This window comes from Homarus americanus, unplaced genomic scaffold, assembly GCF_018991925.1.
Source record: "Homarus americanus isolate GMGI-L3 unplaced genomic scaffold, GMGI_Hamer_2.0 scaffold14655, whole genome shotgun sequence".
Classification (NCBI taxonomy): Eukaryota; Metazoa; Arthropoda; class Malacostraca; order Decapoda; family Nephropidae; genus Homarus; species Homarus americanus.
Window position 1 is genome coordinate 940663 of NW_024743793.1, and position 23985 is coordinate 964647.

The 23985-nt window shown below is 44.1% G+C and overlaps 1 protein-coding gene across 8 annotated transcripts in view; it reads left to right on the forward strand.

The window, feature by feature from the left end:
* LOC121877532 (Down syndrome cell adhesion molecule-like protein Dscam2) overlaps positions 1-23985 on the forward strand; it is a 223190-nt gene that overhangs the window by 92217 nt on the left and 106988 nt on the right. The gene's annotated exons all lie outside the window — the stretch shown is intronic.

Consider the following 23985-nt stretch of genomic DNA (forward strand, 5'->3'; position numbering starts at 1 on the left):
TAGTGATGGTGGTGGTAACTTTAGTGATGGTGGTGGTAACGTTAGTGATGGTGGTGGTAACTTTAGTGATGGGTGGTAGTGATGGTGGTGGTAACGGTTTAGTGATGGTGGTGGTAACTTTAGTGATGGTGGTGGTAACGTTAGTGATGGTGGTGGTAACTTTAGTGATGGTGGTGGTAACGTTAGTGATGGTGGTGGTAACGTTAGTGATGGTGGTGGTGTACGGAGGAGACGGCCTGTTGCTGTGGGACGGTAATGATCCTTGAACCCTTGATATGTATCGTTCTCACTACGTCTTCCTCTCTCCCTGTTGACGGAATCTCTCTCTCTCTCTCTCTCTCTCTCTCTCCTCACTTCTCTACCTGCAGGTACAGTCCACAACTCTTCACCTGTGCTCACCTGCAGACACCTTAGATTGACGATTCTTCTCTGTCTTAAGGTGTGCTCAGATGTGTGTGTACAGTGTGCCCAGGTGTCAGGTGTGTGTGAGGCAGGCAAGGGAAGTTTGAGTGTCCGGGTGTGTTTTGCACAAAAGGGAGAAGGTGCAGGGTTGCAAGGTTTCTGATGTCAGGTAGAGGGAAGGTGTACCAAGGTCAGTGCAGGGAAAGTGTGTTTGGGGTGTCAGGTGTGCAGGAAGGTGGGTTGGGGTATCAGGTGTGCAGGGAAGGTGTGTTTGGGTGTCAGGTGCAGGGAAGGTGTGTTTGGGTGTCAGTGCAGGGAAGGTGTGTTTAAAAATAGGTGTGCAGGGAAGGTGTGTTTGGGTTAATTAGATAAACGGGATTTATTTGCATGTTTTTGTGTATGGTGTTTTATTTGGGAATGCGTGTGTGTTTATATATATGTACACACACACACACACACACACACACACACACACACACACACACACACACACACACACACACACACACACACACACACACACCTGCCTGCCTGTCCTGTAATTCAACGTTTATCACTGCTCATTATCGGTGTGTCCAAGTCACCATTGTCTCCTTCCTCCAATCTGTCCGCCACACCAAATCCAATACAGGTTTTTGTTTTAATTTTTGACGTCTTTCTCCCATCTATATATTTATCACACTCTGTCAATCTACCTGAGGGTAGTCTGTCCGTCTGTCTGTCTTCGGGTTGTAATTAATTCGTCTTCGTTTTGGTGTCAATCGCGCGTGGCCTCTCTCTCTCTCTCTCTCAAAATGGTTACCAGGGTCATTCGTTTAGGAGTATTTCTACCAATTACTCTGGCTGGCGCAGTATTCTCGATTGTTAAAAGCCAACGTAATTAAGGTGAGAATAGGTGAATATAATTACATAACAGAAATAGACGAGATCAATACAGGCTAATTATTCGCTCTCATTGGTGGTGGTACAAGAGAGGGGAGAGGGGAAGGTAGTGGGGGGGAATGTGTATGATTGTGTACTAACCATTGTGGTGATGTAGGTGACGGATACGATACGTGATACGATACGATACGATACTCCAGTTGGTGATCGATATTCTTGGATGGATAATACTTCAACCTGACCTTCCTGATCTTTCACCTCTCATTTTTTCTCCTCTTCCTCCAGAACCAATCTAATTAAACTTGAAATCTATCTACCGACGGCAAGGTATGAATAAGGTGTGATTGAGAGAGGTTGATGAAGAGTGTGTCCATCACCTTTAAGTTCTGGCACAACCGGTACAGGGAGGGGGAGGGGGTGTAGGGGTAGGGGAGGAGGTAGAGGCAGATTTGAAACTCACCAAAGATTCACGGTAGAATCTACCAACGGGGAAAAACATTGTACATCTAGCAGGGGGGGGGTAGAGAGAGAGAGAGAGAGAGAGAGAGAGAGAGAGAGAGTGGTAAAAGAGATGGAAGTATCGTACGCCTGCACAATCATCAACCTCAAAATACACTGGCAGGGGGTAGAGAGGGTCTGTGGGGAGAAAGAGAGGAGATGAAAGTATCGTACAGCCAGGACAATCATACCTCGTTAAATGTTGCACATCTGGCAGGGTGGAGGGAAGAGGAGGAGGTGGAGGAGATAAGGGAAGGAGAGAGAAGGGAATGCAAAAGTATCGCACAAGCTTGGCGCAAACTATCCACTTCGGTCAAAATGCTGTACATCTTGGCAGGAGGGTATGGCGGGAGGGATGGAGGTAAAGAGAGAGAATGTATCGTACGCCTGGCATGCCAAATTGCCGTGGCCTTGAGTTATCGCGGTACGCTTGGCTGCAGTCAACCAGCCGGACCGTTCCGAATGTTGAACCTGATTAAAGTGATGTCGCTGCACAACGCCAGGGGTACGGAGAGCAACAAGACACAATGCCAGGTCAAATACAAGAGGCGCTCACAGGGCCGCCCGTTATAATACTCACAGACTCTACCAGGGCTCACACGGGCTCATAACTCATACACTCACAGGGTCATCATCATTATTTTGCGGCCATTTTCCATGCTTTGGTGGTTTAGCCCGGAGCCTGTACGAGGGCTCACACGGGCTCAGAACTCACAAGTCAGTACCAGGGCTTAAACTAACACACATACAAACTGAGGTCTCAAAGTACCAGGGCTCATAATACCTATACTTACTAGGACCCACACCAACCCACAAGGTTCACACAAGGGTCTATAAACACACACACTCAGTACCTGCCTACAGGAACACAGTACAGCCGCCCCATAATACCAGCAATAACACACTGGACACAAGAGGTCACGTATTTTACAGAGGTCACTGGACACTAGAGGTCACGGACACCAGAGGGGTCACTGAATATACGAGGTCACTTGACACCTAGGAGGTCACGACACGAGGTCACTGGACACTAGAGGCCACTGGACACTAGAGGTCACTGACACATGGAGGTCACTGACACCAGAGGTCACGACACGAGGTCACTGGACACTAGAGGCCACTGGACAATAAGGAGTCACTGGTCATTGCAGCAGGTGTCACTGACACAAGAGGTCACTGGACACTAGAGGTCATCATTGCCAGTGAGTCACTGGCCACAAGAGGCTCACGTTGGACACAAGAGGTCACTGGCCAGCAAGAGGTCACTGGGCATGAGGTCACTTCTGGGCACTAGAGGCCACTGGACACAAGAGTTCACGGACACTAGGAGGCCGGACACGAGGTCACTGACACCAGAGAGATTGGACACAAGAGGTCACGGCCACAGAGGTCATCACTGGACACAAGGGGTCACTGGAGGCAGGTCACTGGACACAAGAGGTCACTGGACACAAGGGGTCACTGGACACAAGAGGTCACTGGACAGAGGAACACTAAGCACTAGAGGTTACTGGTCATGAACATGAGGTCACTGGGCAATTAGAGGCCAGAAATAAACATATAAATCTAAGAGCGGGCTGACCACAGTTAAGCTGGGATATATTGTGAAAATTCTTAAATAAATATCAATATTTTAAGTCCTGGCTTCACAACAACCTCATAGATCATATAAAGGCTTAAGGATCCATTCTCCTACTTTGCTTCTCACAGAACTCACAAAAAACCACACACCTTGCAACACCAGTTTCTCATAATACCGAACACTGGCTGGCTGGTTTCTGCAAATCTACTCCATTCCAACCCATCCCATCGTCTCCGGCCTGCCCACTCCACCACTCCACCCCACCTGACCCACCCATTCCTCCTTACTCAGCCTGCAAGTGATGTAATATTCACACTACTGCCCACCTCCTCATAATTCACGATTTTGAGGTTCACACTGGACTCACATGAATGTTTGCAGCATAAAACTGAAAAACAGGCTGGTGGAGAGAGGAGATTGGAGAAGGGAGGGAGGGGCTGAGGGGGGTCGGGGAGGGAGGGGGGTGGAGGGAGAGGGAATTTGGGGAGTGAGGTGAGATGGGGAAAGGGGGGTGGATAGGGTCTGTCCAGTCCAGTTTCTGAGGAAGTTGAAGGTTTTGTATTTATAATCTTCCTTGCTGTCAAATATTCATAGAAAAAGTTTATGCCAGGTGACAGGTAGGCGTGGAAATTCAGGTGGTTAATGACTCTCTTACATTGGGCCCTTCTCACCTCCCCCCCCACCACATCCCCACCTGCACCTCCCCCACCATCCCCACCTGCACCCCCTGAACCCCCCCTCCCACCTACTACTTTTTAGGGCGACTTACAATCATTAAATGAGGAAGTTAGGCCTTAATTGCATTGCGCCGAGAAGCCCACCCAGCAGGATTTGTCGAGCTCTGAAGGAGGCGGTTTTCAACCAGTCTGAAATATTGAAGAGGAAGGAAGGAAGGGGAAGAGGAAGGAAGGAAAGGGAAGAGGAAGAGGGAGGAGAAAGGGGGGTGGTTATATGTCTAATGGTTGATAGATCTTAATGGTGTTTGTATATTTCAATTCACTTAGACATTATTATGGATCTTATGGAAAAATTGGTACCTAGATTATTTCGCCTGGTGATTAAAACACCCTAATGGTAAATGGTTGAGAAGGGTGGGGGTTAGGTTAGGTTAGGTTAGGTTGGGTTGGGTTAGGTTAGGTTAGGTTAGATTCGGTTGGATTGAGTTGAGTTAGGTTAGTTTTTTAATCATGTGCAAAAAGTGTAGTTCCTTAATTTAATGTATTTCTCTATTATTATCGTTAAATTTCGAGTATATTAGGATATAAATCTATTACACTATTTAACTCTTACATCAAGGCAGAATATATTGTAATAGACAGCACAGGTTTATATCACTTTAAAACCATTCTCTTGGGAGTTTTGGCTGCGTAAGTCTCGACTCAAATCCCATCTTTCCTGACTGACATGTTGGGAGTAATTTTCCCCAGTCGAATAGAAGTAATTTTCCTCACTAGAAGTAATTTTCCCCCGTAAAAGTAATTTTCTTCAGTAGAATAGAAATAATTTTCCCCAGTAGAAGTAATTTTCCTCAATAGAATATAAGTAATTTTTCCCAATAGAATATCTCTCTTGCTCATGCGACGGCCAGGCGTATTTTTTTCTCAAGTTCCATTGGGGGGTCAGAAGTGGGTACTGGCACTGAGACGCTGCCATCCTCACACGCCCCGGGATGGACGGACCACCTGGCGCAGAAGCTTCACGCAGGGCAGTGAATAATTCAGTGGGGCAGTCTTGTTCACAGCGAGTTTTAGTGTCTTATATGTAAATGTTACATGGGAGTTTTGTCAGTAAGAAAGTTGTGTGAGAGACATAACGTGTAGAACCTCATCACTACTGTCACCACAAAAGATCTCTTCCTCCATCGTTTTTTTCACCATCTCATCCACCACCACCAGCTTTTCCATCATTACCTCTTCCACCACCCTTACCTCCTCTTCCACCACCTACACGTCCTCTTCCACCTTCTCTTAATACACCAACTATGCCTCTGTGATGATGGTAAGACGAGGAGGTGGCACTGGACTCTCTCTCTCGCTCTCTCAGCCACATGAAGCCAAACTAGAGTTCATATTTTACTGTTCATTTGAACTTTAGTTATTGTGATATTATTATTTTTATTATAATTGTTCTAATTTTTATTTGTTTATTGTTTTTAATGTTTTTATTTGTTTTCATTATTGATTTTTTTTATTTAATTATATATATATATATATATATATATATATATATATATATATATATATATATATATATATATATATATATATATATATATATATATATATATATATATGTGTGTGTGTGTGTTTATTTTATTTGAAATATTTTTATTTAGGTTTTATTAATGTAGTTTATTATTAGTTTTATTAATACAACTTTTTATTTTTGTATTATTTGTATTTTGTTTTAATTTTTCGCTTTATTTATTTTCAGTATTTATTATATAATTATTATTATTTCGTTTTATATTGTATTATTTTTATTTTATTTACTATTCTTATTTTAATTTTATATATCTCACTTTATGGTGTTCGAGAGAGAGAGAGAGAGAAGAGGGCGAGATAAAAGGAGAGGTAGAGAGCAGAAACTACAGCTATAGTAGGGACACACACACACACACACACACACACACAGACACACACACACACACACACACAGTCATTCAGGAGGGGGCGGTCAGCCTGGGGGTAGAGAGGTCAAAGGTGATACAAAGGCTAACATAGTGCCACACACACACAGAGGTCAAGGAGAATTACAAGTGCCATGCAGCTGACCTCCTCTCACCTCCCCGTCCCTCTCTCCCCTCAACCCCCCTCCTTATACCTTCCCCTCCCTCTCCCTATTCTCCCTCCTCTCTCTCTCCCTCCCTCCCTCCGTCCCTCTCTCTCCTTCCTTACACTCTCCCCATACACCCCCTTCTATCTTCCCTTCCAATGTATAACAAGCACGTAACACAATATAACACGTGCCTCACGTTACAACACGGTGTTAAGCCTCACGTTACAACACGGTAAGCCTCATGTTACAACACGATGTTAAGCCTCACGTTACAACACGGTGTTGCTTTCACGTTACAACACGGTGTTAAGCCTCACGTTATAACACACGGTGTTAAGCCTCACGTTACAACACGGTGATAGTTTTCTCACGTTACAACACGGTGTTAAGCCTCACGTTACAACACGGTGTTGCTTCACGTTGGCAACACTGCGTTAAGTTCACGTTATAACACGGTGTTAAGCCTCACGTTACAACACGTGATAAGCCCACGCTATAAATACGGTGTTAAGCCTCACGTTACAACACGGTGATAAGCCTCACGTTACAACACGTGTTAAGCCCTCACGTTACAACACGGTGTTAAGCTTCACGTTACAACACGGTGTTAAGTCTCACGTTGGCAACACGTGTTAAGTCTCACGTTACAACACGTGTTAAGCCTCACGTTACAAATACGGTGTTAAGCCTCACGTTGCTAACACGTGATAAGCCTCTACGTTACAACACGGCAGTGCTTCCTGACGTTGGCAACACGGTGTTAAGCCTCACGTTACAACACGGTGTTAAGCCTCACGTTACAACACACGGTGATAGTTTTCCTACTTTTATAACACGGTGTTAAGCCTCACGTTGGCAACACGGTGTTAAGCCTCACGTTGGCAACACGGTGTTAAGTCTCACGTTACAACACGGTGTTAAGTTCACGTTACAACACGGTGTTAAGCCTCACGTTGCTAACATGGTGTTAAGCCTCACGTTACAACACGGTGATAAGCCTCACGTTACAACACGGTGATAAGCCCTACGTTAAGCAACACGGTGTTAAGCTCACGCGCAACACGGTGTTGCTTCACGTTATAATACGGTGATAAGCCTCGACGAGTAACACGGTGTTAAGCCTCACGTTACAACACGGTGTTAAGTCTCACGTTACAACACGGTGTTAAGCCTCACGTCGACCTTAGCACCAGGACTCATGAAATACAAGTGTGTCAACAAACGGTAATATACACCACCTATATAGAAATATTTGAATGTACAACACATACAACGTCAACATTGCCCTTCACTTCCCTTCCCTTCCCTTCACTCCGGTGTTATGAATATTGACGCTAATCTACGCTACACCCCTCCCCTCGATACTGATGCTATGATACACCTTCTACAACCACCACGACTACTACTACCACCACTAATACTGTTGTTGTTGTTACTATACTACTTCTACAACCACTACCACCACGACTACTACTACTAACTACTACTACTACTTCTACTACTACAACACACCCACACGCGGTTCTACACCTAACCATTAGAGAATTACGTAGGTCTGTGTTTACTTGTGAAGGACGATGGATCACAGAGCTTATCCCGGAGGTGTGTGTGTGTGTGTGTGTGTGTGTGTCTCCTCCTCATACATTAACTGATTGGTTCTCTCTGCCGTCTGACGTTTTGTGTGATGCATAGTAAAAAGCGACGTATGGTTGTGTGGTGGTGGCGTGGTAGTGTGTGATGGTGATTGTAGTAGAGAGTGTGTTGGTAGTTGTGGAGGGGTTGTGGTAGTGTGTGTGTGTGGTTGTGGTAATATGTTGGTGGTTGTGGTAGTATTGGTGTGTTGTTGGTTGTGGTGGTAGGCAGTGTGTGATGGTGGTTGTAGTAGTGTGTTGGTAGTTGTGGAAGGGTTGTGGTAGTGCGTGTGTGGTTGTGGTAATATGTTGGTGATTGTGGTTGTTTGTGGTAGTGGTGGTGTGGTGGTGGTAGTAATGGCACTTAGAGTAAAAAAAATGGTTGTGGTGGTGTCTTTGAAGGTGGTAGTAGTGGTGGTAGTATAATGGTGGTAATAGTACACTGGTGGTGGTTCGTGGCACTGGCAGTCGTTGGAGGCAGTATTAGTGCCCCTGAATACGACACCGTCATTGTTTAATTACAGAGGGAAGTGGTGTGGGGGGGGGGGGACTCATTTATGCTAGAGAGAGAGAGAGAAAGAGAGAGAGCACACACACACACACACACACACACACACACACCACGAGAGCTGCAGAAGCCAAGATCAACCACCAGCATTGCCCTTGTGATTACACCTTCGGGATTAACGTATGTATGCATGTATGTATAACTCAATGTATGTATATATGTAACTTATGTACGTATGTGTAGAATTGACTGATACGCCATTGTATGTATGTATGTACGTATATTATTCGTATCTTCAGTATATTAAGGTATAGTTGTTTAATTAATACATCGTAAGACACTGTAAATATATCTTGGGTTAAAGACGTGTTAAATTATCTTAACTGAACCGTAAAACTCTCAAAGGAAACGAGAGTGAGCAAGAAACGGGGGTAAACTTCTTCAATTGACTCAGAACTTCTCTTTTAAGTCAGTGGGTGAGTCAGTTAGTCAGTCAGTCAGGAGTGGTATTCATAGAGGTGCCTGACGCAGATGAGAACAAGGGTTAGTCAGTCGTTCAGGTTAGGTTCGGTTTAAGTCAGGTTGGTTAGGTTGGTTTTGGTTTGATTTTGGATAGGTTAGGTTAGGTTTGGGTCCGTTACAATTGGTACCCATTAGGACTGTAAGTGTATGAGCGTGTATGTATGTATGTATTTATGTGTGTGTGTGTCGTGTATGTGTGTGAACGTCGTGTGGCGTATGTGTGTGAGTGAACGAGTTGCCGGCTGTGTGTGTGTGTGTGTATGTGTGTGATTCCTGTTTGCTTACGTGTCCTATCTGCGTACCTGTGTATTTGTGCGCATTGATAGATGTGTAACTACGTGTTTGTGTGTTGTTATCAAACGAGACTGGTTGTTTGTTGCGAGGTGGTCGGGGAGGGATAGTGCTTGCAGTGGTTGTAGGAAAGGATTGTGGTAGTTGTGGTCGGGGCAGAATAGTACGGGGGATGGTTGTAATGCCTGTGGTTGGAGCAAGGTGGGGTCCTGAAACATTGGGGGAGGGTGAAGAGGGGGAAGGAGAGAGAGAAGAGGAGGGGAAGAGAGAGAAGAGGAGGAAGGAGGAGAGAGAGAAGAGGAGGAAGGAGGGGAGAGGAAGATGAAGGGAAGGGAGGGAGGGTGGATAGGTTCAGCTTGGTCGAGGGGAGACAAGATTCACCATTTAACTCGGCTTGATAGGTTCAGCTTGGTCGAGGGGAGACAAGATTCACCATTTAACTCGGCTTGAATATTTTACACACCAGTAACTGACCCGTAATTAGTGGAGGCAACCCGGAGATAGCTGCCGAGGGGAAGGGGGAGGAGGTTAGGGGAAGGGGAGGAGGTGAGGGTAAGGGGGGAAAGATGGTGAAGTGAGAGAGGAAGAAGAAAGGGGGGAAGGGGAAGGGAGATTAGCATGTGAAAAAGGGAAATGCGGAAGGGTGAAAGGAGGTGGGAGGGAGAGGGAGAATAGCAAGTGGAAGGGGGAGGGAAGGATAAAAAGTCGAGAGGTGTGTAACGGGAGGGTGTGGAAGTGAAAGGGAGAGTAAAGGGTGGAAGAAGAAGAAGAAGGGTGTAGGGAGAGGAAGGGGAAGAGCAAGAGAAACGAGGAGGAGGAGGAGTTTAAGAGGTACTCGTGGAGGAGGAGGAGGAAGAAGAGGGAGAGAGAAAGGAAATGAAGATAAATGAAAAAAAGGGGAAGGAAAGAAAAACTAGAAAAAAGAAAGAAGAATTAAAAGTTTTTGACCCCAGGAAGTTTTTATTTTTTATTAGGGAGGGGAAGGGTGGGAGAGGGAGGGGAGGATGGAACAAATTGGAACATGGGGGAGGGAGATAGGTAAGGGGAGGGGGGAGATAGGTAAGGGGAGGGGGAGATAGGTAAGGGGAGGGGGATAGGTGAGGTGTAGAGGAGAGAAGGCCGGAATAAACCTGCCATATTCTCAAAGTGTCATGAAGTGTCCACAAAATTTACCTTACTTGTAACTGAAGGAATAAAACGCCACCTTTCATAACTGGTTACCTTAAATACCTACCTGGGAGACTCTAGGAGACTCAAGGAGACTGTGGGAGACTAGAAAACTTACCCACTTAGCAGACCATCTCCCTATCCCTCGGTTCTCTCTCCCCCCATTGGTCCCCCTCAGCCCTCACTTGACCAATCATATTGAAGTGTAACAACATTCCACCTTTTCATTGGTCTCTCGTGTATTATTATTATTATTATTATTATTATTATTATTATTATTATTATTGTTATTGTTGTACTTCATCAGGTGAGGTTTGCAACTAGTCGTAATCTTTGTGTTTACATGTACACATAAAAAAACGTACACATGTAAATCCTGTAGTCAAAGGATGGTGTGGTTGTTGTTGTTGTTGTTGTTTGGTGAATTATTAAAGGTAACAGTAACGTATTAAAGCTTAATCTGTACACAAACAAATATTAAAATTGTCTCAGCAAACAATGACAGATTAAAGCTGACAACGATATAAAAAATGGATCTGCCTAACCTAACCTAACAAAACAAACACGTTAAAGCTGTGTCGACAAACAAACAAGCAAACAAACAAACAGAATGAAGCTGTTCTTTGATCTTAACCTCTGACATTTTGGCGTGAAATTTAATGCATGTGTAACAGTGATAGTAAACTGGTCACACACACACACACACACACACACACACAGAGTGGTTGACGCTACCTTGACCCTTGACCTCCCATCCCTGTGTGTGTTTTTTGTGTGTATGTTTTTGATGTGTGTGTGTTTTTTGTTGCTGTGTATGTTTTGTGTGAATTATGTTGCTGGTGTTTGGTATGTATGTATGTATGTATGTATGTATGTAAGTATATATGTATGTATGTACAGTATATTGCTTGTTTGGTGTGTGTAGTATGTATGTATGTATGTTTTAGGTTGCTGTGTGTGTGTGTGTGTGTGTGTGTGTGTGTGTGTGTGTGTGTGTGTGTGTGTGTGTGTGTGTGTTTGTATATCTTATTTATATTATCCCTTCCCAATGTTTAGTGAACCAACCGTCCGTCCGTCCATCCGCCGTAAACTTTTTCACATTTCCTTCTTACAAGCTGTTGGTTGGATTTTATTAAAACTTAGTACAGGATGCTACAACATTTTTATTGGCTCGCCTACTTCACGAGAGAGAGAAAGAGAGAGAGAGAGAGAGAGAGAGAGAGAGAGAGAGAGAGAGAGAGAGAGAGAGAGAGAGAGAGAGAGAGAGAGAGAGAGAGGTGCCCTGTCTTTCAACACAGCCAACTATTAACTAGCTTGTATTATTCAGGCAACAAGGAGGCGGGCATATCCTTCACCCTCTCTGGTGCTGGAGTGTGTATTGTGTGTGTGTGTGTACGTATGTGTACGTATTGTGTTGTGTGTGTGTTATGTATGTCTAACCATTAACAAACTACAGATTATTTTATTGTTTATATACACACAAACACACACAACCTTTGACCTCGTGACCCAGAGTGACCCTGACCTTCCAGTATTCATAGCTAAAAAAAAATTGAATTTCAAGTACTGTCAATCAAAGAGTCGACATGGTAGGTTTAGCTCAATGTCTCCAAGAGTTAGGTTAGGTTAGGTTAGGTTGGGTTAGGTTAGGTTGGGTTAGGTTAGGTTGGGTTGGGTTGGGTTGGGTTAGGTTAGGTTAGGTTAGGTTAGGTTAGGTTGGGTTGGGTTGGGTTGGGTTGGGTTAGGTAAGGCAAGTTAGGCTTGACTTAATCTGAATACGATGATTTAACTTCTTGAGTACAATCAAGCCATTTGAATACGATGAAATGACCCCTTTGAGTACGATGATTTAACCCTTTGAGTACGATGATTGATACTACTTGTCCAGGAACATCTATACCTCGACTTTATACCTCCACCTCCCCCCCCTTCCCTTGCTGGTCCCTCTGAACGGTTGTGGTTTTATCTGCAGTTGTGATTATGTTTTTGGGCTTTTTTTTTTGGGGGGGGGGCTGGTCTTATCCGGTTGTAATCGCCAACAACCCCGGCCAGAGGCGTCTCAAACATACTGTGCCACACTTACTTAAACCCTGTGAGCGGCAGCCGTAAAGATACACCGACCCGTAAAAGGTTTATTGTGTTGTAAATAGAACCTTACAACCCTTTATCCGGTTGTAAATGTAAGATAGCGGAATATATAGACAGGAGACTAACAATATATTCTCGGCAGGAGTGTGGGTAGCGGACGGGGCGCCACCTAGCGGGCCGCCCCGATGGTAGTACAACTGTGACCTCTCGTGGTCCTCGTCCGTGGCACTGTTGACTCCGTCCGGTCATTCCTGATGAACGATGGTCTGGCCACCCTCCGCTCTCTCCCTGTGTTACTGAGAAGCTGTTTACATTATATATTATAGCTTTTGCTGTATATCTTATACTGACACGAAAACCTTGAGTAAAGACGATACATAATCTTTTGTTGACATGATCTTGAAAACAGTATACAGCCATTACAGCGGAATCGTCGAGTCAATATGTACAGTATGTATTTGTTCATGTTGTATTTATTTACGCTTGACGGTTTTTTTGCTACAATTATCGCTTCGTAGTTTTAATTAAAATGAAGGAGGGCGGGAGAGGGATGGTGTGGAGGTTGTGGCGACAATATCGGTGGTACATCGTCTTTAGAAGGGCGAGCCTGGAGGGTGTCGTTTGCCACACAGCACTCACACTACACCCAGCCTGACCCTAGTTATACGCTCTGCTACCCCTCCACCTTGTGTGCATACCAACACATTCCACTGCATTCATTGTGGTATTTTTTAAATGTGTGGCTGTTTGTGAGTGTTAGGGGGGTACTGTCTGCTGGTCCATTCCTCCACTCTCCTCCTCCTTCCCCCTTCCCCCTCCACCTCCTTCACCCTCCCTCATCCAGCCTCCCTCCCTCACTCCTCTCTGACTGCAGGTGTCCAACGCTCATTAAAGCTTCAGGTGTAGCGGAGATCTGTAAGGGCGTGGTGACCACTCCCCACCACGCCTCTCTCCCCCCTCTCTCTTTCTCTTTCTCTGTCACTCACACCACCACCACGCCTCTCTGAATACCACACCTTCCTCTCTGAACACTACGGCTCTCTCTCCACTCCTCTATTTCCCTACCACACAAGAGAGTGAGAGTGAGTGAGTTATTGTCTACTCTCACTTCAACTACGTCCTAATTGACCTAACTCTCCCTTACTTCTCTTACATACCCTCTCCCTACACCCCCTTCCCTTACCCCTCCCCACATCCCCTCCCAACACCACCTCTCCACACCCCATCTTCCACATTTCCTACCCCTATCCTACACCTCCTCCCCATCACTCGCCTACTCCTCCTCCACACCCCCCCTTATCCCTCTCTACACATCTCCCCACTCCACCACTCCCTATACCCCTCTCTCACTCCACCACTCCCCTCGAAGACGAACGCTCTTACTTCGACAATTTTTAAGAAAGTTTTCACCTCTTGTAGACGTTGTGTGTGACCTGAGCAGTGTGGTGTGCCTGGTGACTCAAGGCCCAGTATTACTCAGCCTTAAACCTTACTGCTCGATGGTTAGGTCAGGTCAGGTCAGGTTAGGCTTAAGTGTCAACTACTAAGTGCCAACCGTCAAGTGCCATCATTAAGTGCCAACCATAAGTAGAGTCCCTAAGAATATTAAGGTAAATAACAATAATAACATAATAGTTGTAAGATAACAAGATACAACATAATAGTAGTAAGATAACAAGATAAATATAATAGTAGTAAGATAACAAGATAACATAATTGTAGTAAGATAACAAGATAAATATAATAGTAGTAAGATAACAAGATAAATATAATAGTAGTAAGATAACAAGATAACATAATAGTAGTAAGATAACAAGATAACATAATAGTAAGTAAGATAACAAGATTAACATAATAGTAGTAAGATAACAAGATAACATAATAGTAGTAAGATAACAAGATAACATAATAGTAGTAAAGATAACAAGATAACATAATAGTAGTAAGATAACATACTAGTAGTAAATAACACGATAACATAATAGTAGTAAGATAACAAGATAACATAATAGTAGTAAGATAACAAGATAACATAATAGTAGTAAGATAACAAGATAACATAATAGTAGTAAGATAACAAGATAACATAATAGTAGTAAGATAACAAGATAACAAGATAACATAATAGTAGTAAGATAACACATAATATAACTAAGTGGTGTATTGGCCGCCATTAACAGCGTCTTGGGGGTATATTACGCCATCTGAACTATGAGGCCATTTAAACCCGACAAAATATAATATAGAACCTAAGTTTATATTATTTTCTACAAGCTGATGAGTTTATCTGTTCAAGCTGATGTTTTTCGTCGTTCAAGCTGACAGTCTTTACCCGTAGCAAGAACCTTACCTTACCAGTTCGTAATGCGACCATATCTAGCCTTCAGATACTCCATAGGCTAAGGCACTGTATTTATCAGCAGAAGAACAAACACATACTCAAGGTGGTACATCGGGTCTATAGTATTACCCGGCCCGGTCAAGGCGCGTGTTTACTGACTGCCGCACACGTTGTAAACACTGATTGTTGATGTTATTGTTATATAGTTGTCACGACGCATCTTATACTGCTTAGGGGGTTGGTGAGAGAGAGAGAGAGAGAGAGAGAGAGAGAGAGAGAGAGAGAGTCAGGAAGTAAGGTAGCAGCACAGGTAGAGCATATTGAGAGGTACACCAACCCATGGTCACACACACACACACACACACACACACACATACTTTCTGTCTCTAATATCACCTGCCACCACATCATGGTTTTTACGTTACAACCACACCATGCCACACGACACCACACAACACTATAGGACACTACACTATAGGACGCTATGCCACACTACACCACCCTACACTACACCAAACACTACACCACCCTACACACTACACAACACAACACTACGCTACCCTACACTACACCACCGAACACTACACCACCCTACACTACACTACACAACACTACCCTACACTACACCACCCTACACTACACTACACCACCCTACACTACACTACACAACACTACACCACCCTACACTACACTACCGAACACTACACCACACTACACAACACTACGCTACCCTACACTACACAAAGATGCCATACAGCTTCACTATACCACATAAAGGATACGTAATTGAGTATAGTGTGTGATCCAGATTTACCTATAGTGAGGGAGAGAAGCTGCGTGTGACCAGTTGATCCATGGTGGCTTAAACACACCGCATATACAAGTAGGATCAACACTTTACACCGGATGGATTATCTCAAGGATCAGCCAAATATCCTCTTACTATGTACGTCAATACCTCCCACCTGTCATCCGTCCCTATTCTCTCTCTCTCTCTCTCTCTCTCTCTCACACACACTTAAGCATCTTTGAGAATACGGAACCACTTAACTCGCCTCTATGTGACGTCTTCTTCACCATCACTTACGAGAGAAAACAAAACACCTGATGTACACACCTGTGAGAATACGATGACTGTTTTCATTGTTTTTATGACTTACGTGTTTTTTTTTTCTCGTAAGGTAATGTATGCAGGAGAAGGGTGTATGCAGGATCAATGGTTATTATCGGGCCTAGTACAAACTGTGAGCCGATCTCTCTCTCTTTTTTGTATTGAATCATTGATGTTGTGTGAATATTTGATCCTAGCTTAGGGGAGAGAGAGAGAGAGAGAGAGAGAGAGAGGTGGTAGTAGTAGGTTGGGATTGTGGTGATAGCCGAGGAAGGTGGTGGTAGGATTGGGGGTGAGGGAGGGACATTAACCAGCAGGTCAGAGCGAGTGGTTACCGACAATCACCGGGTTAATGACGGGCGTGATGGCCCGCCTCATGAATACAAGCTGTCTCAAGAAGCATCCCTAGCAACCAAGATGGCGTCCCTAGCAACCAAGATGGCGTTTCTGGTTACCAAGATTTTATTGGCGTCTCTGGGAACTAAACTAGCATCCCTGGCAATCGATATGGTGTCAGTAGCAACCAAAATGGTTGCCTTAACAATCAAGTTGCGACCCTGGCAAAAATTCAACCACAAAGATACCTATCCAAGTAATCAAGCTGGCTTCCCGAGAAACCAAGCTGGGGACCCTAGCAACCAAGCTGGTGACACTAGCAACCAAGCTGGCGTCCCTAGCAACCAAGATTGCATCTTTGGCAACCAAGATTTCTTTCCCTTCAACCTAATTAGCGTTCTTCGCAACCAAACCTAGATTTCACGAGATGATAATTAAAAAAATAAAATTCTTGATGACCCAGTACAATATTCACCCTTACCCCTGAAAATATTAACTAAAGTTTTAATAATATTTTGGACATTTTAACGATAAAGACATAATTGTTGGCGACAAATTTTAAAATACATCTCAATTTTGTTCCCGTCGTTTTCATTAAAGGTGTCATGGCGGCCATTCATAGACGCTTAAAAAAAAATCGCCAAATATTCGCATTTAATTAGATACGAACGTGAGTGTTATCAGTGAGATAGTTGTTGTCTGATAATAATGAACAACTCTTATCAACCTATGGTCCATCTTTATTGTTGTGTATTTAACGATTATATTATTTATCATGGAACGTGTGCTTAGTGTAGTTACCTGTTGTCTGGCTGTTTGGTCAGGTCAAGTGATGGATGTTGTCGTAGTTTGGTTAGGTTAGGTCAAGTGGTGGATTTTGTCATAGTTTGGTGAGGATCTTGGATATAGTGTTATGAAATTGTATAACTAATGTGGTCTTGTCGCTATTTAGGACTCCCATTTGTGCTTTCCCGCCATTTATACCTCCAATTCCTGACTTTCCCGCCATTTCCGTCTCCCATCCTGACTTTCCCGCCATTTCCGTCTCCTAATCCTGACTTTCCCGCCATTTTCGTCTCCCAATCCTGACTTTCCCGCCATTTCTGTCTCCCATCCTGACTTTCCCGCCATTTCTGCGTCTCAAAATTCATACGGGACTCTCAAAGACTTCTGTCATATCCCTTAATACATCCAGGTAAAAAGAAAAAGTCTCGCTTGCTTCTTTTTAATTGTTACCAAATGATTATTCCAATTAAGTCGGTAGTTTGATCACATGTTGAAATAAAGGACATGACGGTATTCACATCGATTTCACACATGACCGACTCCTTTCTGTGAACTTGGTGACCTGGACGACGGCCATATTGTGTATTGTTGGAACTCCCCGCGCCTCGCCACTCCTGATCACTCTGCTGGCTGGAGGTTATTGTAGGTGGGAGCTGGCGGACATTTACCTGCTGGTGTGTGTGTGTGTACAACGTGGGTCTGTATGTATGTATGTATGTTTGCGTTACATCTTGAAATACAGGAACCACATAACCGTACAAAAAATAATAGGTTAGGTTAGGTTAGGGAGGGAGGCCGCGTGATACAAGTGGTGGTAAAAAGAGACCTTGTCATCCAACTTGGGCTGTTAACTAACTTACTTACTGTAATATAAAGGGGGCGGCTGAGTGACCAAGTCCCTCATAACCTTTCCAGATATTGAAGTGTGTGTGTGTGAGTGTGTTAGGTCATCTTGTAATATATGTTTTCGTTATCCTCTCTCTCTCTCTCTCTCTCTGTATATTTGTTCACTCATTATATAAAGCACTTTCCTCCTCCACCCCTCCCTCCTCCCTCCTCCCCCCTCCCCCTCCGCTAGTTAGTATAATATATATGCCTGACATTAATTAGTATATTTTTTATGCGAGTCGTACCTTGTTGGTGATAATGTTTCCCCCTCGTTACTTAAAACAACGCCCGGGGCCACTACCATGAGTACTAGGTGTTCATGGTACCAGTGTGTTGTTCATGGTACCCTAGTGTTCATGGTACCAGTGTGTTGTTTATGGTACCCTTGTGTTCATGGTACCAGGTGTTCATGGTACCAGTGTGTTGTTTATGGTACCCTAGTGTTCATGGTACCAGGTGTTCATGGTACCAGGTGTTCATGGTACCAGTGTGTTGTTCACGGTATTTTAGTATTGAATCGAGAATCATTATGGTTCGCTTATAATACTCCACCTGACTGACTGACTGATTAACTGGCTGACTGACTGACTGATTAACTGACTGACTGACTGACTGATTAACTGACTGGCTGACTGACTGACTGATTAACTAGCTGGCTGACTGACTGACTGACCAACTGATTATAGCTGCTTCCCCAGCCCCAGCCCCAGCTGATTAACTGGCAGCTGACTGACTGACTGGCCCAGTGCTGGCGGCAGTGTGGCTGACAGCAGCGGTGGTGCTGGCTGGCCCAGCAACAGGTTTAATATATTCGGTAGTAAATGAGTGTATGGGAATGCAAGATAGGCTGGGTGTGTGTGTGTGTGTGGGTATGGGTGTGTGGGTGTGGGTGTGTGTGTGTGGGTGTGGGTGTGTGGGTGTGTGTGTGTGTGTGTGTGGGTGGGTGTGGGTGTGTGTGTGGGTGTGGGTGGGGGTGGGTGTGTGTGTGTGTGTGTGTGTGTGTGTGTGTGTGTGTGTGTGTGTGTGTGTGTGGCTTTGCTTAAGTATGAGTGCTTTAGTCCTGCAATATGTAGAAGCATATATGTTTGTATTCACACGTTTATGCATACACAATCACACATACACTCACAAGAACTAACATACACACACACACACACATCTACCCGACACAGTGTAGTAAATGTCATGCTGCACTAAAGACCACTTCAGTACCTACCTTCTGTCCGCCATTTTCTAAAAGGTTGAAACTTAATGTGTAGCTGACATATTCCTTAACACACACACACACACACACACACAGAGGGCGCCTCCCCTCAGCACCCGCGCCAGCTGTTGACTTATTCAGGGTGAGGACAAGCGAGGTCGGCGGCCAAATTCACACACTAATTTTCCTTGACCAATCAGCGAGCACAACCGAGGCGTGACGTCAAGACAGGTGTTAGTCCCTTCACCAATAAGATTTATCGCCAGGTATTAAGTTTTAGGGAGAAGTAATATAGATTTTGGATCACTTGAAGATTAAACAATTCAAGATATTTCACCTGCAGATCAGACGCCCCAGCTTATTATTTCACCTGAAGATTAGACACCTCGGCTTATTATTTCATCTGTAGACGCCCCAGCTTATTTCACATTAAGCTTCACCACCATAATGTTTACCTGGGTGGGATTAGGTTAGCATCAGGGTGGTTAAGCTTAGGTGAAATAAGCTGGGGTATCTAATCAGGAGGTGAAATGATAAGCTGGGGTATCTAATCTTTCAGTGAAATAACTGGGCGTATCAAATGAAAATAGAAATAAACTAAATTGTCTAATCAGGTGAAGTAATAAGCTGGAATGTAATCTTCAGGTGAAATAATAAGCTGGGGCGTCTGATCTTCAGGTGAAATACGCTGGGGTGTCTAATCTTCAGGTCATCCTAAATTTCCATTCTATTTACGGAGTTTTGGTCGAGTTAAATGGTTTAGTTATGTTGTTATGGTAGAACAGGTGTGGACCCGCAGCTTAAAAGAAGATAAATGAATTACCTGCAAAAGCTAACGCGTTTTCTATTGGTTGAAGTAAATAGTATTTTTCAGGGATATTCGCTCGTATTTATTTAAGTGTGTCGTAGATACTATATTTATGTAATTTGACACATTTCTGACACTAGTTGTATGTGTGTGGGTTCGTTTAATGTATGTATGTACGTACAGTATGTATGTATATGGTGTAATGGTCAGCATGCTCGCCTCCCAATCGAGCGGACAAGTTTCTTTACGTCATTTGCCTCTGAAAACCCAGCAGTAATTGGGAACCTGGATGTTAATCGATTTGCTGATCGTGTTCCGGGGTAATGATTAGCCAGTGCAGTTGGCGAGTTGTCCGGTCTTCTCGGACTATTCTTTGACACTGGGTCACTCAGCTCGTTAACTTAGGGTGTGGTCGTTGTGTTGGCGACAGCTTCTACACCTTAAACAAATTCACGCCACGGTGACCCTTGGGCCGGCCATCCTCGTTACACGAGGGGCAACCATTGTTATGTACGTATGCATGTATGGTAGGTGGTGAGGTTGATTAGGTTGGATGGTCGGTGGTGCAGTAGATAGTTATGGTCCTTTGAATTCAGATGTGTAATGATTGTAAGGTTAGAGTAGGTAGGACGTGACCGTGTACAAGAGGTACTGTACGTGACCCCTTCAAAACGACTAATTAGTGGTACCTTCCATAGTACAGGTGAAGTGCAGGAATTTTTTAACTTTATTTTGTGTATTTTTTTTACTTATGTTTGTTTACACTTTACTTTAGGAGAAAATAAACCTTCTCTCGGTAAAGATGACTTATTGGTAAATATCACGTTAGTTTAGAGGTGAATTATAGTAAGTTACTAAGATAGGAAGGAGATTAACATTAGAAACGACAACTTCAAGAGATGGACACGATATCGTCACTTTGTTTACATATTACAGCTGCTTACATTCTGAGTTCCTGATAAGTCCAGATTTTTTTTCACGGCAAAAATTTTCGTTTTTTTTTCGTTCTTAGATATGTTTGTGTTTATTTGTATTGTTTATTTTTTGTTTTAAAAAGGTGAAGTTGGGTGTGATTGGTAGTTAAGAAATTTAATGTAGTAGGTAGATTATTATTAGAGTCGTGTGTGAACGAGCGACCAGTGTGTGTGTGTGTGTGTGTGGATCGTGCGGGGGATACTGTGGCGTTGGCGGCAGGTGGTGTGGCCTCTAATACCTCTGAGAGGAGGCGGCAGGTGGCCCAGTTCTCACCATACACACACACACACCCACACACACACACACACACACATACACACACACACATACATACATCAACCCTCACACATATACCTGGTGTGTAGGATACCTGAGTATAACATGTTAACCCCGATATAACAATTTAACCCCGATATAAGACAAGTTAGCCCCGATATAACAAATTCACCCCGATAAAACAGCAAGCCGCTCCTCGAATATTTTTTAATATTTTTTTTATTTTAAACACGAGTGATGATAATTTCCCCACACACGCTCCAACTTTTGCCTACACCTGAAAGTCATGACCTGCCGCGGTGGACAGTAATTACCAACTTTTACTACTGTTATTGTCTTTATCTATTCATTTTTATTCACTGGTGTGTGTAGGTTTTTTGTTAATTTTATTCAATTATTAATTTGTTTTTATTTATTTTATTAATTTGGGGTTTTTTATTTTCCTTATACTCGGGAGTCGCAGGTTGAACAAGTCCCAGCTCCTCCCAGCATCTCCTAGTATCTTTCAGCTCCTCCTAGCATCTCCTAGCTCCTTCCAATACCTCTCAGCACCTCCCAGCATCTAACATCAAGTCCTAGCACCTCCCAGCATCTTCCAGGACCTCCCAGCGATCATCATCTAGAGTTTCTTGCCTCTGTTTAAGGAATTGACCGGGGCCCTTTCTGCTGAGAGTTACATATTGATATTTATATGTAGTTTTGGCTCTACATATATGATACATAATGAATAATAACTCAAACTTTAATAGATCAAGTCAGGTCAGGTCAGGTCAAGTTTGGGTTAGGTTAGGTCAGGTCAGTGATAGTAGTAGTTGGAGTAGTAGTGATAGTAGAGGTAGTAGTAGTATTTGTTGTGGTAGTAGATGATGGTAGTAGTTGTAGTAGTTATAGTAGTAGCTCGTAGTAGAGGTGGTAGTAGTCGTAGTAATAGTAGCTAGTATTACTAGTAGTATTAATAGTAGCTAGTATTAATAGTAGTAAAGGTAGTAGTAATAGTAGCTAGTATTAATAGTAGTAGAGGAAGTAGTAATAGTAGCTAGTATTAATAGTAGTAGAGGTAGTAGTAATAGTAGCTAGTATTAATAGTAGTAAAGGTAGTGGTAATAGTAGCTAGTATTAATAGTAGTAGAGGTAGTAGTAATAGTTGCTAGTATTACTAGTGAAAGTGCTAGTAATGTAAGTAGTAGTAAGTATAGTATAATAGTAGTAGAGGAAGTAGTAATAGTAGCTAGTATTAATAGTAGTAGAGGTAGTAGTAATAGTAGCTAGTATTAATAGTTGTAGCTGTAGTAGTAATAATAGCTAGTAGTAATGGTAGCTAGTATTAATAGTTGTGGTAGTAGGTCATAGAAGGAGTTGTGGTAGAGGTTTATGAAGTAATATCACCATACAAGTTTATATTAATTATGACTGGTTATTATGACCATAAGAATGTTGCCTTTGTTTAATAAGAGTAATATACGCGTGTATTGCCGGGCGGTGTCTGTATTACTGCTTTTAATGCCTCCCTGAGTGTATGAGCCGCCTTGTGGGCTTTCAACTGTACCGTTACCACACACACATACTTACATGCTACACACACTTACAAGCATAAACACACACACTCACTACATATACACTTACACACACACACACACACACACACACACACACACTACACACACACACACACACACACACACACACACACACACACACACACACACACACACACACACACACACACACACACACACACACACACTTACACGCTACATATACACACACACAAATACCTACATATTTAACCTAACCTAACACTTTCCCTCACTAAAAATACAACCTATTCCCTTATCAAACATACAAACAACCCTTTCCCTTGAACAAACAAACAAACAACCCTTTCCCTTGAACAAACAAACAAACAACCTTTCCTTGAACAAACAAACAAAACAGACAAACAAACCCTTTTCTTCTACAACTCTGCCCTCATAACCCAGGCTAGCGTGTGTGTTCCCACCCCCTCTCTCTCTCTCTCTCTCTCTCTCTCTCTCTTATTTATTCTCCTTCCACTCTTCTCTTTCTCTGTGCCTTTCCCCTTTTCTCTCTTTATTTCACCCCCCTCTAATTTCCCCCAGGCTCCATTTAAAAGCTCATTCCTCCTCCTCCTCCTCCTCTCCCTCCTCCTCCTCTCCCTCCTCCCTCTCCCTCCTCCTCCCTCCTCCTCCTCTCCCTCCTCCTCCTCCCTCCTCCTCCCTCCTCCCTCCCTCCCTCCTCCTCTCCCCCTCCTCCCCCTCCCTCCTCCACTAGGACACCATCAACAGTAGTGTACCCTTGGGACACCTTACGATCCAGCCAACTCCACGTCCTAGTACCTCTCACCTCTCCCCCTCCCACCTCTCCCTTCCTCCTCTCCCTCCCACCTCTCCTCCCACCTCCCTCCCACCTCCCTTCCTCCTCTCCCCTCCCACCTCCTCCTCTCCCTCCCACCTCTCCCTCCCACCCTCCCTCCCACCTCCCTTCCTCCTCTCCCTCACCCTCCCTCCCACCTCTCCCTCCCACCTTTCCTCCCACCTACACCACCTACCTATCTCTCCCACCTCTCCTACTACTCTTCCCTCCCACTACCCCCCTCCTTCCCCCACTATCCCTCCTTCCCCCCACTATCCCCTCCTCTCCCCACTATCCCCTCCTTCCCCACTATCCCCTCCTTCCCCCACTATCCCCTCCCTTCCTCCCACTACCCCCTCCTTCCCCCACTACCCCCTCCCTTCCCCCACTATCCCTCCTCCCTCCCACTACCCCCCTCCTTCCCCACTATCCCTCCTTCCCCCCACTATCCCCTCCTCCCTCCCACTACCCCTCCTTCCCCCACTATCCCTCCTCCCTCCCACTCACCCCTCCTTCCTCCCACTACCCCCCCTCCTTCCTC